This window comes from Pseudopipra pipra, chromosome 1, assembly GCF_036250125.1.
Source record: "Pseudopipra pipra isolate bDixPip1 chromosome 1, bDixPip1.hap1, whole genome shotgun sequence".
NCBI classification, from domain to species: Eukaryota; Metazoa; Chordata; class Aves; order Passeriformes; family Pipridae; genus Pseudopipra; species Pseudopipra pipra.
Window position 1 is genome coordinate 78,896,815 of NC_087549.1, and position 21,341 is coordinate 78,918,155.

General features: G+C 35.7%; 1 protein-coding gene across 9 annotated transcripts in view; it reads right to left on the bottom strand.

Moving 5' to 3' along the window:
* CDH12 (cadherin 12) overlaps window positions 1-21,341 on the bottom strand; it is a 576,725-nt gene that overhangs the window by 213,637 nt on the left and 341,747 nt on the right. For 7 of the 9 annotated variants that reach the window (XM_064662120.1, XM_064662078.1, XM_064662065.1 and 4 more), the window contains one exon: window positions 11,734-11,873. The gene's annotated coding sequence lies outside the window, so the exon portion shown is untranslated. The remainder of the gene's footprint in view (window positions 1-11,733; window positions 11,874-21,341) is intronic. The other 2 variants (XM_064662095.1, XM_064662110.1) reach the window with 1 other exon arrangement.

Consider the following 21,341-nt stretch of genomic DNA (forward strand, 5'->3'; position numbering starts at 1 on the left):
CCCCACTGCTGATCTCTGTCAGGCAGGACGTTGTTTAAAAAGCAGACAAAGACTTAAATGTGCATAATTGCTCTAGATTTCAGTCCCACTAGGTGACAATAGCTAGCTAAAATATACATGTGTGAAAAGCTTTACACCCTCCCAAGGGTGCTAAATCATTGTGTTGGCTCAAATTCGTTTTTTAAGAGCTTTGTTGACTTCACAGCTGGTGAGTTGACACTTTCCATCACTCTACCACTTGGCAACAGATGCCTCTTACTTATGCACAGATGCTGAGTATCCCCCCAACCCTAACATTAGCCTTGTGTTTTGAACTAATTGGGCCAACATAGTTGTAATTAAGATTTGAATAATTAGAAAACTAACATGATTACTTTCACAATTAATCCTTATATTGTACCATTATATCCTCTTTTGGGCTATCCTGCAAAACTCTCATTTCTTTGGGTCCTGTAAATGCATTAGCCTTCTAAACATTGAAATAAAAAGGTATTTTGGAGATAATATTAATGACATTTTAAAGGGCTGGTTTCACCCTGATTTTAGAGAGTTAGAGTGTACAATTAGACTAGTATTTCCTTTCATTCCATTTGCCCTATATATGGATCCCTTTACAACAACCATACAGGAAAGAAAAAAAAAAACAAACACAAGAATGAAAAAAGATTTTTAAGAAACTTTTTTCTTATGTGAACATAGATGGATTCAGTGTAATATAAAAGATCCTTAAGATGAGCTGATTTGACTTGATGTCTGGTTTAAAATTGATGCTGAGGAGTAACTGTTAAGAAAAGGAATATAGCTGAGGGGAAAGAAAGAGTCTTTTAAGCAGGAAGTCTGTCCTAGGGAAATGACAACATTAGTACTTGCAAAGAATAGCAGATAGTCTGATTTTAGAGAAAGGAAATAACTGGAAATGAACAATTAAAAATTGAAAGTGATTAGGAAATGTCTATGCAGAGCATGAGGGGTATACAACGTATGTAAGAACTGGATGAATATGTCAATATTTAATGTGTTGGGTATTAGAAACTAATTTTAAACAATGTTCAATCTGGCAGTAATATGCAAAATTAAATGTTCATGTATGTACATGCTCACAGAAATGCCACCTTTTTTTCTCAGATGCATTTACTAACATATACATACAGTAGGAACTGTTTTATCTGCCAATAAAAGTCAAAACTAGTTAAATTTTAATTCTTTGGCATTAGAAAAACAGAATGATAGAGCAGAAACATTATAGCTGTACATTAATATTAATAAGAATCATAATTTAGAAAATGTATAAGCTGTTTATAGAAAGTAAAAACTAAGTTTTTTCTTTGGGATTCTAGATAATCTACACAGTTCTTGGAACAGTACAGGAAGCCTAGTATTTCTGAGTTGAAGAGATCACTCTTAAGGGTAAGAACATTGTTTCATATGATATATTAAGAAATAGCTCTAATCTCACGTGTGTCAGAAAAAAAAGAAAAAATGGAATACATATTAACTGCTGTTTGATAAAGTACATCTAGTTATAGAGAGGAGAGGGAATTTGTTGCAGATAGACTGTCTTGAACTAAAGATTTATCTTTACTAGTCTCCTCTAGGTATTTAAAACATATTATTCACACAGATATCCAAACTTGCTTTAAAGGGTATTTCAGGAATGTATTTACCAGGGAAAACAAAGAAACAGGAGCAAGGAAGGAGAAGTGGTTCAGGACAATGAGCACAGGTTGTAATTACTGTCTACTATTGCTATTGAAAATAAATATACTGCTTCTATATTCAAGAAGATATATAATCTCAATACCTCTTGCCCCACCAATCCCTTAAACCGAAGTACTAGTGCTTCTGCTTATGGCCATGATAATCCCAGGGTTAATATCTGACATTATGGCAATTTGTGATCACAAGCCAATCTCTTGTAAAAGTTTGAGTTTTGTCTCGAGACAGTGACTCATTATTTCCTTAGGCACAGGAAAGGGAATGTGATGTTAAGGACCTGTGAAGGGAAACATGACTCCCAGAAAGAAGTTATACTAGCCCACTACCCTTGGTTCGCTAGGTGGAGATAAAATGAAAAAAGGAAACGGTCTCCTGACCTTTATGTTGGGCAGATGGAGTACTTTCCCAAAGCTGGGAACAGAAGCCTCTTTGTGGGCAACATGGGTGAGGAAAAGGAGACAAACCAAGTTCGTCTTTTTTTTTTTCTCTTTATTTAAAGGCAAAGGAATATTGGCAGAGAACAAAAATAATTTCAGCAAACTTCAATTTGTCCAGGAGAAAAAGCTCAACAACTGTTGATAGCATCACAGAAGGCATTACAGAAGTAATTACGTCCTCACCTTGTCTCAAAAACTTAGAGCTGCTGTACTGTCCCACATAGGGCACTTCTTTGGTTTAATGACCAAAGAAAGAACTTGTCTATTACTCAGCATCCTGACCACTGAATGACACTTCAACCCCAGACACAGCAGTACAGTACAAATCAAGATTTAATATCTCTGAAACTTTGGCTTTGTTTAGACATTCCATGAAACTTCAAAGCTCTCCTGAGTGCTTATCAAACCTACCTGCTCAGTTAGACTCCCTAATTCTATCAATCATATCCAGTGTACTTCACAGTCACAGCCTGATCCAGTTCCTGATGAAGTAATAGAAGGTTAAATTGATTCTCCATCCAGGTTTGACTCATCTCAATTTTTTTTGCCTCCTCTGTAAAACAGGTTTTGCCAGATACTTCTGTTGCTGTAGGGGTTTTAACTGCAAGGTAATGTAATGAGCAGACTCCAAAACTTTCTTCCATTGTGTGGCTGGTAAACATAATATCCATTTTAATGAAATTGAAGTTAGGTTATAGCTTGACCACAGTAGGGGTGCTTTCACAATACCTTCCATAAAACATAGTTTAATGCGTCAAAGAGGGATGAATAAGATTATCCAATTATAAATCTCTTGACAATGATTATCAAATAACATTTGGTTTCACAGAGAGCTTGAGAATTTTTACCATTTTAGAATATCAAATTCCAACATATATGAGATTATATACTCATAGAATTATAAAATGATACATCAAATTATTACTTAGAATTAGTTTTCATTCCCGTGGCTGTGTTTTGTTTCAGTAACAGAGCTATAGATTTTTGCACAATAAAGAAAATAAGTATTATTCATTTAATTTGTATTTCTAATTATTTTCAGAATGAAAATAAAGATTTAAAATGTTTTAAATGCAATTATAGGGAAGAAGAACTCAATATTAAAAAAACCTGATGCGTCATTTGATATTTGCAAAGAAAATTAGAAAATTAAAAATAGAACAATAATTTTGATTACTAATACTTCCTTTTTCTGACAGGAGATACTTCTCTATTTACTTGTTTTATGTTTTGATTCTATCCTTCTCACAACATTTATCTCTGTGTTATGGTGCTCTCTGCCTTTTCAAATGTTTGCCTTCAGGGGTATTGATGCTACTAAAGAGCATCATATTTCGTAGATCTGCATTAAAAATCACTTCTTTTTCCTGACAAGCTATTTTAAAAATCACATTTATGCCTTATGAATTGCACTTTAAAAAATATATATCTACATATCCCATGAAAACTAAACTTATCTGACCCAAGTTTGTTTCTTTGCACTTGTATGTTTTATAATTTTAGATGGCGTAAGACCTCTCCTTAATTAATCATTTTTGCACAAGACATACAGGCACAAAGTCAGAGGCAAAGAGTGAAAGAATGATACATGCTGAAGTATGCTTTGAAAGGCTAAGAAACTATTTCTTTACTATGGGATTTGTCCAAAGAAAACCTAAAGAACAACTGGTAGAAAGAGAAAAAGTCTGATGCACTTAAACACTGCATTCAAAAGGTTTTAGGTAGATCAGCTTAGGTTTTGGCTGGTACAACCTGCACTAATAGAAACAACTGAGGTAAAGTGCATGGTAACCAGCTCTACCTCTTCTTTATCAAATAAATAAGATTATATACAGCTAGATTTATTAAATATTAGCTCTTAGGTAAAATCATCATCTGTCACTAGGTATGTGAACAACATGAACTGAGTTCATACCTTGACTGGACAGAAGACATGCATTTATTTAGAAATAGCTGAGAGACCTTCCATTCAAGATAAAATTAAAACATAGCACCTTCCTATTTTTACCTGAATTAGCATCCCTGGGCATGTATAACAAAAAGGACTGTATAAACATTAGGTAATGAGAAGAGATTGGTAATTCTGGTTTTTCAGCAGCCTCCTTCCAACCTCTCCACAGAACTGTAACAACATTTAGGAAGATAGTTAAGTGTGTGAGTTTTCTATTTAAAATATTCATGCTCTTTGATCACAAATAGGGCAAAAAAATGTCATACAGTTATTACAGAAAAAGTGAGTTGATTAAAAAAGAGTGACCTTTAGAAAACATTTGCAAAAAATGTCCATTGTTTGATGGAAGATAATGCTCCAGGGAGTTACAGGCCGAGTAAAAAATAATTATACCAAATAAACAAACCCACCCGGTTTAAATAACAAGCTTGGAGAAAAATACTTCTACAAGTCCAAACAAACAAACAAATCAAAACCACCACCAAACAAACAAAAACCCACAAACAAACAAAATCGGCCACTTTCTACTATTTCCTCTCTTGTTTTGTTGGATTTTTTAAAAAATCTTTAATTATTAAAATCATCTAGTTGCTTGCCCTGATGGCTCTGCTCCATCCTGCCATACATAGTATCTTCCCTACACCCAGCCTAGCATTGCTCACATTCTTGGCTGCTGAACTCAAATATATCCTTAGCAGATAAATTTTGGTTCTCAAGGTGAGAAAGAGTGACAGGTAATTGCTATGTGTTACATCTGATGAGTAATGCAGAGTGGGATTGAAGTCCATTGATGGACCTGAATATAGTTGCTTACGCAATCTGCACATCAGACAAAGGGCATTTCCAAATAATAATAAAAAAGGAGAGGAGAGGAGAGAAACGAGATGAGGAGACATGAGGACAAATGCAAAAGAAAATTATGGTGTCTGAAAATTTTATTAGATTTATATGCAGTGAGGACCAAAAAATGGGATAGGAATCTTTATACTGAATCATAAAAACATCAGAGAGAAGTGCTACTCTTCAAAAAGCATTTTAATTAGCAAATTCCTTTGAGTGGTTTCCTTATTAGCACTTACCTTCTCAACACAACCTCTCAACCTCTGCATACATATGCACACTTTCAAATTGAAGCCAGGTATATCACATTTTCTTTATTTATTTATTTGACATGTGCTCATTCAAGTAGCAGTTCAAAGGTGGAAAGGCCAAATTACCAAAAGATTTTGTTTATAGAAAATCTGAATCCCACTACCTAGGAGGTCAGACTTAAAAAAAACCCACCCAAACAAAAAAGGAACAACAATAAACTATTTAAATATGATATTATGAAACATCTGTATTGAGAGGACTGTTCATCACACAGTGATAGAAAAATAGGGACCTCTACTGAAAGGCACAGGGCTGGTTTTTTTCCTTCTTTTTCTTGTACTAGTGTAAATCAGGACTTCTGTAACACCTATTTAGAATTACAGTGAGGTAGATCTACACTATGTAGGTTTACTTATGCCCTGAATTATTACTAATTCTGTAGAAAAGGAATAAAAAGTGTTACTTGTGACAGGCAATGCAATGAATTTATATTCCATTTTCTTTTTTTAAGAGATATAGTTATGTATTTAAAATTATGGCAGTCAAGTACCATGAATACTATTAATATTTTAGGGAGAACTAAAAAGACAGTTAACAAGCAAACATACAAGTTTCCCAAATGGCAGTGAAATGGCTTTTCATTTTTTTAATATAGTTATTACTCCAGTTAAATGAAGGAAATATTGCTTGAACTTGAAGAGTTTTTATAGAAAGTTTGTTGCAACTAAATTTGAGGGAATTTGGCAGAATTTGGCAGAATGGTTTCATCATCAAATCCTTAGCAGAAGTATGGAGTAAAAGTCAGTTCAGACTGTCAGTTAAGATATACTAGTTTTTAGCTTTTCTTCATCCGACTAGTATTCTTAGAAATCTGTCATTAAATTTTACTATCTGGTATATTTGTTCCATTTAACAACATTGTTTTTATTTGCATCATTTTCTTTAAAAGGAAAAATGAACCGTGGCATGGGGTCTTTTTTTTCCCTTTCAGATTATGTGTTAAACTAAATATAAATCAGATATGTGAAAGTGTGTAACATACACACAGAGTCAGTATGCCTGGGGACAGAATGCCAAGAAGGTGTTTCTTAATAAGTGTACTTTGTGATCTTCATAGTGGCTTTTAAGAGAGTTGTTTAAACTATCATCTCAACTCCATATACAGAAATACTGCAGTGTATATATATACACATATATATATATATGTATATAAAAGGTCCAAGGGGACTGAAGAGCATAAGGGAATGATAAAGCAAGTCAGAATCTGGGTCACCAGTTCAAACCAAGTCCTGTGAATAGTGGTTGAACTGCATGAACAAACCAAAACCTTTGTGAACTGAATAAATGACCACAGACAAGTGTTTGGCAAATGTGTGTCTGCATTTACAATTACACTTAGCACTTGCTGGCAGCCTTCAGAGAATAGCAGCCAAAAACCTACGTAAGCTTATAGACTCTAAATGACCTAGGTCAAAAAGCTGGATTATGGGATCATTGCAGAAGCACATTGTTGATCAAGAAAAGTAAAAAGTCTTATCTGTTTTCTGGAAAAGGAGTGGATTTGAATACTTATGTACCTTCACTGGGGAAAAAAAATTAATTGGAACAATTAGACCAACTAAGTAAGTCACAATGGTGTTTTGTAGGTATATTTGTTGCGCTGGACAAAGTATTAGCACAGTCAGTGAGTAAATACATGCATGAAAAGAATAATACATCTAAATTAGGACCTAAATTTGGAAACTACTTATCCAAATCATGTGACCAAGTATTTATAATCAGTTTTGGAAATTGTTCTAAATTTACCATAGTATGAAAGTTGACGGACAATATAATTGTGTTACCTTAATATACAACTTTTAAACTTAACGTGGGAGACGGCACTTTATTGTGAGTTAGGTACTTGCACATTTTCTTAGTTTGAATCTCAGAACTATACATTTCTTATGAATGTCTCCATAAAGTTTTCCAGCCTGAGCTGTGATTACAGGTCTGGGCCATTTAGCACAACACAGAGATGGACTTCAGCACCCACAGACCCCAAATCACATTCTGCTGGGACACAGGACAGTAAACATAGCTTACATCATATGTATGTCAACCAATGCAGTCATTGCCTTATAAAATATTGACAGCTGAGACATCTGCAACAGAAAGATGCCCCGTCAGCTTAGAACTGTCTGGTTCATTAACAAGTCTGATCCTTTCAGGACGACTCTCTTCATCCTCAAAACTGAAGTGATACAGTTGACAGAAACTGAACCACAGCTGCTCCCAAAGCAACTGGACCAAGCCTCATGATGTAATATCTTAGCTCTCATCTGGTGGGGATAAAAAGAGCCTCTTTAAATGATCCATTGCAATATTAGTATTGTAAAACATATATGGGAGCATTTGAAAACATATGTTTTTGATTTATGATAAATACAAAGTCCAGTAATCCACATGGCAAGGTAGGTTTTATTTTACTTTGATGTAGAATTTTTCTACCTGGAAGATTTTTCCCCTGCTTAAACCGCCAGGCTTGAAGGTTCAACAAGAAAGGAGACTGAAGCTTTCTCCCTCCCAAAACAGCATTGCAGCCTCAAAGTTTGCTATAAAATAATTACCTCAACAAATATTCAGTGATACGTGCCAAATCCAATGCCTTCAATGAGTTACATTTCTACAAAACAACTGGACCTTAGTGAAAGTTTCTATCATAAAGGAAAACAGCCTTTAAATCAACTAATTATAAGACTGAGAAGACATTCAGGAAGTGTAACTTTCACAGTGGCTTGAAAATATGCTCAAAATTTAAATATTTGAAAGCATAATATATGAGTATATACATTGTAATCTACGTTTCTTTTTAACTGTAAGGTATGCTTTTGCAAGAACAATGACATTCTGAGGTATACAACTTAAACCTTGCAGAGTCTGTTTCCACGAACCAGATAAGAGCATGGGATTTCTGCAGTGTAGACCCACACATAGACTCCAAAGCTGGAAACAGAACCACCTCTTACTGTGCTAGTTACTTACTGTACAGTGTACAGAGGTACAGCCCCTGATACAAAGGGTGTAAGATTAAAAACAATTTAAAAAAATAGAGAAAAAGAGATGGTAGAATGTTGGAGCACACACATCCCATTCTTGTGAGCACTGGAGTGTTTTCAGAGAGGGTTTTCTGTTTCAATTAAAAATCAAAAGTTTACACAACTGCGAAAAGTGATGTTCCTGTGGCATAAGAAGAAAGAGGATCATTTCTGAAAATAATGGAAGAAGGAGGGACAACAAGAGTCTGGTGGGACACAACAGTCTTGCCAGGAAAGCTGATGTTAGTTCTTCAATGCATGTTAATAACAAGGGGTTTGAAAAGCCTCCCTTTCAGGTAAAGCAAATTCTCCACGCAGCTGTGGAATTTCATTAGCCCTTGAAGCTTATTCTATCTCACCCTCACCCTATCTTCTTGAAATGATATAATATATCTCTTTATTTTACATTATCTGGATTATGAACTATAGTTATTAACAGTTGTTTTCTCTTTCACATATCACTGTCTCTGTTTTAACAGAACTGTTCCTTGTTGTTCTATGTTTGGTTTTATGTCACCTTTCATAGAGCTCCCTTTGCTTTATCCATTTCCAAACCTCAATTTATTAAATGTCCCTAAAAATCTCCTAAAATATTAAAGCAATAGCATCAAACACTAACTTTCAATGGAGTTGGGCCAGGTAGTAATCACATACATCTGTCAGTAATAAGGAGACATAGCTTTAGGCAAAAAATTTAACACTGACCTCATTCGAAGAACTTGAAATATCTGAAATAAATTTGAACTCTGCATACAGTTATGTATTTAATAGTATTTGATATGGCCCTAGAGTAAAGAAAAAGTTCAAGATGGGGAACTAGGCTATACTGACATGTCTTCCAGTGCCTTCCTGTGTAACCTGTCTTCCTATGTTTAACAAATCTGAAAAACTTCAGTAAGTCAGATGCCCCAAAATATTTGTTTAATGAGGAATGTTATTTCCCATTTGCTGAGATCACTTTATGAGGACCATAACTACATATGAAGAAGCCCACATTTCAGCAGTGGAAATGATCAGAAAATAATTATACTGTTATTGTGTGTTTTTCTCAAAACATGAGGAAAAACAGCATTTCCCTGTGTTAGGTAAACTGTCATGTCATAAAATGTCTGAAGCTGGTACACTGGAAAGTATGCACTCTTCACTTAGAAGAAGATAGAACATGTGATCTTGTAAAATAATAACAGAGATGTAAGTGTATTTGTAAGACTTGTTTAGAAACCCACAGACATACTGTCATGAAAGTGTGACTTATTTATTTTTTACTTACAACAACAGCTTTGTGAGACAAAAGAAGAACAAAGCCATCATGTCAAACAATGTTTGTAGTCAGACCTTGTGAAAGACTGGAATGGAACTTCCAGTTATTTTCATTTAACCTGGATGTCTGCAACTGCAATTCTTTTACACTTGAAATTTTTTTCCATGCAGTACATTAAGTTATTGTATTTCGACCTTTTTTATAATGAATACTCTGATGTATATGAAAGAATATTAATTATGCTGACAAACCACTGATTATTCATGAAAGAAAAAATGGGAAGACAGATATAATGGAAGCTCATATATACATTGAAATATTTCTAACCTGGTCAAGACTTACATCTCTGGGTAGAAGAAGCACAAAATTTAGTAAATTTCATATAACTGTAACACAAAAAAAGAAGTGAACCATATGCTACAACAAAATAAGGATCAGTGCCTGTTAACTATTTCCAAAATAATCTTCTTTTCCAAAAAAACCAAACAAACATAACTTTCAAAAATCATTTTCAAGAAGAAAAATATACTGATATACAGTTAAAACTGTCAGTATTCTTTGACTATTCCCCCAAAACCTCAGGTCTTTTTCTCCTATGTTAATGGTTTCGTAAGAAAGAGAACTAGTATTTCTCACTGGAAAAGCTAATGGAATCAGTAACAAAACGGAGTTAACCAACATTTCCCTGAATTGTTCTTTTTCTTTTTTTTTTCCTTTTTTTTTTAATTTGGGGGGGGTAGGGTGGAGTGCGTGGTGGGGTGGGGTGGAGAGGAGGAGTGGAGCAGGGCAGAGGCTTGAGAGGTATATTTCCATATCGAATAGCTGAGTTTTTAATGCATGATATAGAGATGTGAATTGTATATACAACAGTGGATGATAACCATTTAATGACAATAAACAGTATTGGCAAAAAAAAAAAGAAGTGCAATTAATTCACACTTTCATAAACTGCCTAGGAGTTATACATTTATCTAAGCCATGAAGATTTGAAATCACTTAACTTTCTACTGATCTTTTCTTCCTGTTATGACAGACTTTTAAACACAATATGTTAACTTTTGTAGATAACAGAGAGAACATTGACATGTTTAATACAACAGATCTTAATTTGGTCCTTTACAGTATTAAAAAGTTTGGGCTCTTTACAAGATCCTTAATTATATCCCTTGACAGCATAGCTATCAAGTGTGGACTTGACTGAGACTATCCAACTCAGTTCAATTTAGATATTTGAGGGTGGATATGCCATAAGTACATAGATAGCTAACTCCTGGCTGTTTAAGAATCCCTGATGCTTTCTTATTACTTATTTAATCTTTCAAGACAGCCTTTCTCATCTACTCTCTTTTTTCTTTCTAGATAAAGATCTTCAAGTATCAATCTATTTCTTTTGATATGCCTCACTTTCTATCACCCCATGAAAAAATACATCCTCTCTCTCTTCAATCAAACACTAGTCTCCCCCCTAACAACCAATTTAATATTCTGGCCACTCGTATTTAAACAGCACCCCTACTCACTCTTTTCCCCACACACACCAGAACTGCTAATCCTGAGAGAGCAACTATCCAAATCCCACCAGCCTCTGAGAGGATAACATTCTAGATGCCAGTCACAGTCCTCAGCCTGATGGTAGCCTGGAAAGCTGCATGCATATTCTTGACTCACATTTCAAAAAGCCCTTTCTATCTCGTTTTAATGCCATGAGATTTTGAAGCCTTGCATCTACGAGTTCCAGCTGGTGCAGGAATGACGCTCCTTATTCAGAATTAAGTTTTACCATAATGTACTTTTTCTTTCCAGCTGCTGTGATTCCTCAAATACACGTATAAAGGGGAAAAGTGTGCTTGCCTTTCCTCCTGCCTTCTCACAGCCCTGCATGCTTCTAACAGTTGGTTGGTTGGGGGGGGGGGGTGTTTCTGTTTTGGGTTTTTTTGGTTTGCTTTTTTTTTTTTTTTTTTTGCAAGCTTCTGAGAACTACCGGATTGGAAATAACTGCAGCCATTCATAAGATGCTGCTTAAAATTCGAATTCCTCCAGAGAGGCGTTCCAGGCTGGGACACTCGCCTCTGCCCCCAGCCCTCTCCTGCCGGGCGGCGCGGGCTCCCTTGCTGCAGTGCAGGCTGGCAGTTCACTCCACTCGAACTTTCAATGCAGAAATTCGGCACGATGCAGTCAGACAGACAAAGCAGCACTTACCTTAATTGAAATCTTTTCTCTGGTAACGCTGGAGCATCAGTCCAATCAACGGTGATCTGAGGGGGAATCCTAAGTTTCAATCAACACCCTCCGGATAGCTGCATGCTGCTCTGCCTTTTTTTCGTTGAACTCCTCACTGTCTAGAGGAGAGAGAGAGAGAGATCAGCTGAAATCCTCAGAGGCTGCTAGGGAGTGAGAGAAGAGGCACCAAAGCAATGTTTCTTAACAGGCGATTCTCAGCAAGCGTGCTCAGGTCTGGAAGATCCTGTAACTGCTGTGATAGGCTCCTGTCATGTCCCCTGAGCCGTGAGATGATCATTGACCTGATTAGCTCTGAACACTCCCTACATGCAGAGAAAGCGCTGAGAGGATTGGCGGGTCGCGAGGGAATTGGGAAAGGCACCAGGGCCGCTTGGGAATCTTCATTCTTCCAGACTAATGGATGTGCTGCAGCTGAGGCTGTAATTTGCGAGGAGGTTATGCACAATGTTAACCATCTGAGGACTTAAACAAATGTGCTTTTGCATGCTGTTTCTCAAGGTGCACCGGCATTCAACGGAGGGTAAAGCTGAGTAATTAGAGGCTGATGTAGCCGTTCTGTCATACAAGGCTCACTGTATGAGATATCCTGTAAGCTGAGAGATAAAGTGGATTCATACATTTGTCTCTGACCCCGGAGACAATAGCAGTTAATGGGTAGAATAAGTGAAATTAGCATGGTGGGCTCATGTTGGCCCCCAGATGGCAATCAATCACCATGGAAAGAAAAAGGAGAGAACAACAAAACCCAAGCAGACTAGAATTATTTAACAAGTGTATGTATGTGGCAGTTAAATAAAATGTAGAAAAAGAATGCCAAACTAGTACAGAAAGGACTCTTCAACATGGGGATAAAATCAGTAGCAAAGCACAACAACACAGCACACAAGTTCTTCCCTCTTTTACAGCAGAGGGGGAAAACCAACTAGAAATGCGTTTAAAGAATCTAGCTTGCTTTTCACTTATACTGGTACAAATAAATCTATTAAAGATGACAGTTTAAATTTAGATGGGAAAAGAAAAAGCAGAGTGAAAGAAGAGTGAGGTGTATTCATTATTTTTGTTTCAAGGGTATTAGAGAAACCAGACTCTTGTGTACCAAGTATTCAGGCTTACATGGTCAAAGTGTGTCACCTTTTATGAATGTCCTCATCTTTTTTTCCTGTTCTTGGATGACAATATGGCACTAGCCAGTTAACTCAATTTTCCGTTCATATTTATCTATGGAAATACCAATTCTAACATATTTAGAAATGCTGATCTGAAGCACCAATACAAAAGGGAAAATGGATATTTTGGTAGCAACTAAAGAAGAAGATTTGGAACCTACAGTAGCATTGCTAGTTCATATGTAGTTAGCATAAGTTACTCTATGAGTGCTGAAACAAAGCTAATTTTAAACATATACGAGAATTCTTAATCACTTTATTTTTCGTCAGGTTTTCTACATTTTTCAGGTAAATTTATGTAATTGTATTTCAGTTAGATAAGCAGTCAAGAAAGCAAATTTTAAGTTGTTAAACAAACGGCAAAGAAAATGCATTACATATTTACTTTCTGAAGGCATTCACTTCAGAAATCTCGTTAATACAGAGAAAAGAGTATTGTGTGATTTAGATCACTCAGAAGTAACCATGAAGGTTTGAATCTCCAATTTATTTAGCAAGACAGAAGACAATGATTTCTCACTCTAACTGTAATACCTAAGAAACAATAATCTAAGTGCAATAATTCTACATGCCCCAATTTCTCACTACACAATCAGTAGTAAGAGATCAATTTTTCTCCCCTAGCAGTGGTAACCATATAATTTTCAGGATCCTCCTCTAGAAGTGCCTCTCTCTTCCACAGATCAAAAGCTCCTCTATGTGCAGAATCTGGATAATAATTGTCTTTGGCAATAGTACATATTCAGACAGTAAATCTTTTACAACACAGGTTATCTTTTAGTGTGATTTATTGAATATCTATCAGCCAGGGATTCACATTTGCCCTGGGACTAATGGTAAGAAACTAATAATTAATCAAATAATTAAATAAATAAGAAGGCTTTTACACACTTTAATATGAAACATAAACACAATCTTGATCTTGACTAAAGTGTTTCATGTGTCAAGACTACAGTGATTTGCTGCTACAACCCTCACTGAAAAACAAGCTGCTTTCCTTACCCATACCTTTGTACCAGGGAATGGGTGGCAAGTCATCCCCACACTTACAATCTCAGATGTTCTGACATGGCATCCTTCGTGAAACATGTAATCCACAGCTACCCATTGTATAATTTATGATTTCAAATACCAGGAAAGAAATTAAATATGAAAAAGACCTTATTAAGACTATTTATTTGCCATTCTTGTAAGCTTCCAATTTCAGCTTTCTTGCTGTTTTATTTAGTTGAATCTCAACTCTCACCAGCCCTGGAATTTTCAGCACTTCTATTAAACTGATGTTCTACAACCTATGAGATCTGCATATCAGGAATACTTTTCCTGTTACCATCTCATTTTCAAATATATTTCAGTAATTTTATACTAAAAGTTTTACTTTAATAATATAAAAAGTAATCTTTCACACTTAATGTTCTGATTTTCTTTTTAAGGTTTAAAAGTCAACATTCATTAGAAGTTCATACTGTGTGACTGAATTATTTTAATTGTTTCTCACCACAAATAACAGTCTGTAAAAGAAAACAGCAGATCCAGAGGAGGGACTGAAGCATGAAGGAAAAAAATTTGAAGTGACAACACGATTTAAGTTTGTGCAGAAACAGCTGGGACTTACTGTACTATTAGACAATTGTGTAAGACATTGGCATTTTAAATTTAGTGTTAACAAAAGGAAACAATAATTTGAATCACTCATAAATCTTGTTACAGTCTAAATAACTGAAGAAAAGTCTATTCTTTTGGGTCCTGTTCCTAACCCTAATGTAACCTAAAATTTTGAATGCAATTCCTATCAGTCATCTCAATAAATGGACAAGAGTTTGTTCTGCACAAGGAGATCAGTAAAGTAATGTCTTCAATAGGGCATCATATAATTACTTATATGGATAAAAAAAAATTAGAGACCCTTCTTGGCACATCATTCTTATACAAAAGAGTCAATATATTAAACGAGCAACCTTTTGAATTCACTACCCCAAGCCATGGCTACAGAAAGAATTAATATGTACGTGTGTGATAATATTTTAAAATCATAACAGAATTTAAAATGAATACACAAGAAAAATTTCTTTGTTCAGTATTGTCCCTCAAAGAGAAGTAAAAACATGACCTCATGGACACGATACTAATCATGGGGAAAAAATCCCTGACCAACTAACATAATTGTATAATCCATTGTATTTTTATTGTCAAGGTCATTAGTTACTGATGTTTCACTAGTAATTTTTTAAAAGATTAATAACATTTTTAGAAAGAGTTATATTTCCCAAACTGGTCATTTGAATAGACCGAATGCCAAAATAAATTCAGAAAATTATAGTAGTGTTAGTTTCTTAATATTCTCATAAAGATCTTTGATTCAGAGGCACTACAGAGACAATACTTCACCATGCATCTATGGAAATTCAATACAGAATAAAAGGTCATAGATGAACAGTAAGAAAAGTAATGAATTCACCCATATGCCTATATAGTCACAATTTTCTGCTGGTCTAAATTACACAGTCAGGTACATCAGCTTTGTTGATGCTCAGAAACAGAAAGAACTAGAAGTGAATTGCATCTACACCCATAGCTCCAATATAGAGAATTATTCTTTTTCTACAGTTAAAGAGATCCTTTGGTGTTAAAAAGATACTACATGAGATGTACTGAGAGTGCCAATTTGCTCAATAATTTCTTTTTCTCTAATAAGTAATTAATTTTAGCTGGAAAAACAGTAAGTACAAATAAGGTGTGTGAATAGTCTAGGATAGCAGCAAAACCAGGAGAATAAAAGATTTCATAGAAGAGATGGACTGAAACCATATTAATCTTTCATCTCTCCAGATAAAAACACACAAATAATAAACCACTTAAAGACATTAAAAATGCTTTGAAAAAAACCCCACATTTGGACCATTTGAACTTTCACAACCACGTATTTTCTGCATTTTGGCAACCATTTTTTCCCTATGGCATCTGTGAACAATGAGTCTAGTTAACTCTTAGTAGTGCCTGACAATTCTCATGCACTTTAGCACTGAAATTTTACTCTCATCCTCATTAATTTCAAAAGCACAAGCTGAGCAGATGCAACTCCAAATTCTCATCTGGCTTACATCAGCATAGCTGCATTGATTTAAGTAGAACTGTACAGCAGATTTATTATTAGTGAGATCTCATGTAAAAGCAGTGCAATTTCTCATCAGTGAATACTACAGCAAATCTCAAAGACCAACCTTATTTCCAAACTTTCTGGCCACAGTAAATACAGACAACACAGGAAACTTCTTTGAATCTAGGGTTTAATCTCGAACATTCAGTGCTTTAGTACAGCACCTTATTCCACAGGTTCTTGATGTTAAGGTAAAGATGTGATCTGAATGGAAGGAGACAGCTGAATCCCAGTCATACTCAGTAGAAAACTGCTGACTTCATCAGGCTTCTCCTTTTGGTACCACTAGGGGCTCAGAAAAAATCTAAGTGTTTCTCTTATCTGATCACTGCTCTCACTCCCAGTTTAGCAGTAATAATCAGTAGCATACTTTTTACTTAGGCCAGACTTCCAAATATTAAGGAAAGTAGCACAGGATGCTTCTGTTAGACATTTTGGATTATGTTATGCAAAGTGCAGTTTGAATTTCATTGTACGCTTTTATTAAGTTAGCCTTGTATACTGAGACATTTCAATGTTAGTGATTTCTGTTTCCTTGGAGGAATTCCCAAAATGTTTGAGATATTTAGGAAGCACAAGTAACCCTGGATTTAAGTAAACGTCCACCTGGATTTAAGTAAAGGTCCACAAAATGCCTAAACAAATGAAAGCAGGTGGTGACTAAATACTCTACAATTCAGTCCTGGAAGCTATTTAAGAACATTATGCTTTGCAAGAGTAGGGAACTTAGAGGTAAAGAGGATACAGAGCCCTATAAGTGAAAGGAAACACAGAGGGACAGTGTTTTTAAGAATATATTCAGATCTAGTAGAGAGAAAAAAAAATAAAGGTAGAAAAAAGATGTGAGATGGAAACAGGCCACCGCTGTTTTGATTATGCCTCTTCAGTTTTGTTACCATCTGAGAAAAACATAGAGTTCATGTTCAAGCACCAAGTAAATTATTGTTGTCCATAATTATAAAAAAGGAAACATAATGGATAATTATTTGAATATTATACGTGCTTGCAATACTATTTATTCAGATATATATTATAAAGGCACTTCATTTAAGACATGGAATCCAAATTCTCTTCAGTCCGTTTGGTATGTTTTTCTGTATGGATTGAGAATCTCAGGACTACTAGAATGCACTCTACAGGGCAAAGAAAACTTTGTATTTGAAGGTAGTTTTTCTCTGCTGAAAATTTCTGTCAGCAATACACCTATGCAGTTCAGCTGGAAAAGTTAAACAGCTGTAACCAAGGGCATGCTTTTGCAGCAACGTGTGATGTGCAGTTTCTGATTTGAGTCTCCTTTTTGCTGGGGGCTGTAGACCTCCTTTAGGCATAACAGTAAAAATAGGAGCACCCTGCAAGTTGCACCACAATAGGAATGTGGGAGACAGAATGACTCAGGGACATCCTTTCTAAAGTACAATTCCTCCCTCACATCCTTCTTGTTCAGGTGAAGGGAACAGTGTGATTTGTGGTATGATCTGTCTCAGCAGCAATTTACAACTTCCCAGTAAAATCTCTCTGCTCACTCCCTTTTGCCATCAACTTGTTTTAGCATGCAGGGACAAGGGAGAGAGGATAGTGCAGAAAGTCATGTGCAGGGGTGCAATGTACTGCTTGTAACCACATAAATATCTTACACCCATCCATTAGCCTCCATGTTCCTGTCTCTGTGCATAAGGAGGGGTTGCTTGTCCCCTCAAAGGAGACAAAACTGAACTGCAATTTAGTCTCGGGATTCTCCCTGGCATTTTTATAGCTGAAGCCTGTCTGCTACTTACTCAGACTAACACTATAAATCTAACACACTTTAAGGGCCACATTTTCAGTGTCATAAAACATCATATCTGTCCATTTTTCAGGGGAACCACAGGGCTTTTATAATACCTAGAGAAAATCAGATCTTAGGAAGTGACAACATCTCTGCCTAAGATTGTTCAGATGTTATTGGTTTCTGGAAAAGCTCAGAAAAATATGGTAACCTATATAAACATTAACTAAAATGAACTTTCCCGCAATCCTAACTTGCATTTGTCTGATTAGATTTTAGTCTTCTAACTATGGGGAATTTGGTTTTGTTTCTTTTTTTTTTTTTTTTTTAATTGTTCTGGTTTGGTTTTACTTTTAATTTCAGCCTTGACTGTTTTTTCTTATATGCTGCTGCTTTTCTTTTTTTCAGTTTGTCCAGTCTAGAGTAATTTTTTAATCTGTTTTTTTTCAAATTCTTTCTTAAACATCTGCTTTTTCTCTTCAGATTATTTTCATGTACTTGTTCTCTAGGCATAGAAATCATCCTGTTTCTTACCTTAATCTTCTCTCTTTCCACTTGCTCATTCCTTAATGTTTCTTCTTACACAATTCCACTACAAGCACTTTCTAGCTTTCTTCTCCGATAATTATTTTCCTGATCTCTTTTTATATTCCTCCTTCCTTGTTTTCTTGCTCTCTTTTTTTGTCAGTGTTAGAATGGATAGGTATAGAGGGAAAAAACAGGCAGAATAATAGCTGCATTTTTTCCATATACACATAAAAAATCATATGCATGAAAGGGAATCAAGTGCTAACAAAATTGCTTTTAGTATCACATTTCCTCAACTTCTGTTCAGGAGGAGCTGGAAATGCTGTAAAGAAGCACAACTGGAAATGTTTTAATTCCTCCTTATCTCTCATTCTTCACAGTCTGAAGCAAGTTTTCTCTCACACAACAGACACCAGCCCATTGTCTGTAAAGGACAACTTCCAAGAAGGCTGGACTATGATATAGAGAGTGCCTGTGGCACTATTATGCCAAGCCCTGAAAGAATAGGCTGATGGGAATAGTAGCCAGTAAGACAAGCTCTCATTCGGGATCAGCACTCTCCCTTCACATGGACCATGCTGGTGAGCACTTAGGTTAGGAATACTCAAACTACACCACACCAAGGTGACAGTGAACAAGAGGGTAAGGCAGTCCCTCATCCCAGGTTCTTCAGAGCCTATCAGGCTTGTAAGTTACTTAGTTCCTTCCATGTGCCTAATGGCAAGACTATTACTCCTGAAAGCATTGTACTGCATCCAAGTGTCTAATAAGTTAAGTGGCTTTCATGACATAAAGAAGCTGAAGTGTGTAATGTATATAGATCTTATTTTTAGATACCAAGGAACATAAAGATTTTGATCTTGTACAAAGATGCTGACACCGATTAGCAGCTGTAAAGTTTTCTTACTGTTCATACCACTCACATGATTAACCCTTCTAACACCCTCCTAGTACAGACAACATGCTACATATTGCTCCCCCATTAGTTTGCTTATCTATAGTCAAAATTCAGAACAAAAACATAGCTTCCTTTTGTAGACCTGCATGTTATTCCTCATTTGCCTGCTTTTGATTGTATCTTGCAATTCAAAAACATCAGTCTCATGAGCCTTTGTGATTATAAGGTTTCCTAAGGTTTACCTTATAGATGATCAGCAGAAAAAAAAAGAATGAAGAGGCAATAATATACAAAGATATCGTCTTAATTTTTCCATCCTGTAGTCATTATTTCCAATTGGATGTATCAATGCCAACATTTCAGAAGATCAGAAGACACAGAATCAGATCACAATATGAAATGTGACATTCTGTTCTAGCCAGCAGGAAACTGAAGGGGGCAGGAGGAGAATGGAGAAGAAAACCAGCCTCCTTAGCTTAGGCAGCCCAAGAAAAAGCCATGTTTCAGCTGCAGCCTCTTCACTCAGGAAAACAGAGGCAATGGTCTGTCATCAAAAACTTGGGCATTGTATCCTGCAAAAGCAATTAAGCAGTGGCATCTTAAACTCTATTTCACTGCAGCTTGCTGCCAAAAACCAGTACAGAGAATGCTGAAACTGTTTCTTTAATACGATCTTGCTCTGGAAACATATTGGAAGAGAACATGCTTCCACAAAGGACAGCCACCTGTTATCTCTTTTGAAAATGATATGGTTTGAGACAGTGGCTAAGTAATAAAATTTGGCCTCCACTGGTTAAACTGAATAGAATTCCCTAGCCACATAAGACAGATTAATCATATCATACATAAAAAAAAAAAAATTCTTCAGTTTAATAATTGTATCTTTTCTGGACAGGAAGTATCATTATGTGACCATAGTCATTTTGAGCCATTAGCCTCTCTTTCCCCATTTTCTGAATATAGAGGAATGAAAGATGGCTTAATTATAGCAGTAAGAAATTACCTGCTTTTGGTGGAAGGTGGAGAAGACGGTGTTATACTCACAATGCAAAGCTGAGACTGTAGGATATTACCTTAAAATATTTATTCTCAGTTACTCTCTCAGTTCTATCTTCATCTGCAGTAAGTAACATGTTTAAAACACACTCACATATAAGGAGTGAGAGTAGAAGAATGTGGCAGCTGGAAGGTAACAGGCCCTGCTGCCTAAATACAGTTGCGTTTTCTCTCGTGGTTGCAGACTGGAGTTTGTGATTGATGTGAAAATGTATAATATTAAATGTGTAGTATTACAAATAGTGGATAAAAAATGCAAACATTACATATTAATTCATATTAATTTGTCTCTTTACTAGCATAGCCAACTAGCCTGTGTTCATCTGTCTCCAGAACCATCTATACTGATTATTAATCAGAGTTTGCCAAAATCTTGTATCTTTTTTTTCCCTTATTCATGAAGGCACTTCTGAGAATAATAATTACACTACTTAGACTTTATCTAGTGCTTCTCATCTTTCAAGTGCTTTACAAATATTAATTCACTAATTAATCTTCCCAAAAACTCAGATTACTCCCATTTTACAGATGGAGAAGCATTAGCAGAGAGGGCAAGTGACCTGCCTGAGGCCATGGATAGTAGAGAAAGGGGAAAGGACTAAGAGGAAGGATGCTTATAACCAGAAAGAAATGGAGGCAGATGGGACAATTATGGTGATTGTTCAGCAAATAATCATGAGATTCAAGTGAAGAATTTTATATATCACCGGAGGGCAGACAGTGCTAGCCCTACCATGTGTTATACAGCCACTCAGTATGCCAAAGGATTCACAAATAAAAAAATGAAACTGAGAAATAAAACACATGGCACTTTCACCATTTTTTAAAACCAAAACACAGTCTGTTCTAAGATACTGGAAAAAATCTTAAAAGTAATCATAAGCACAAAACTAGTGTCAGGAAACTAGAAAATTCTAATTTTTTTGATATCTCATTTGATCTGTACTCAAAATTGAATCAATGAAATGAAAAGACTGCCCAATACTAGGCATAAAT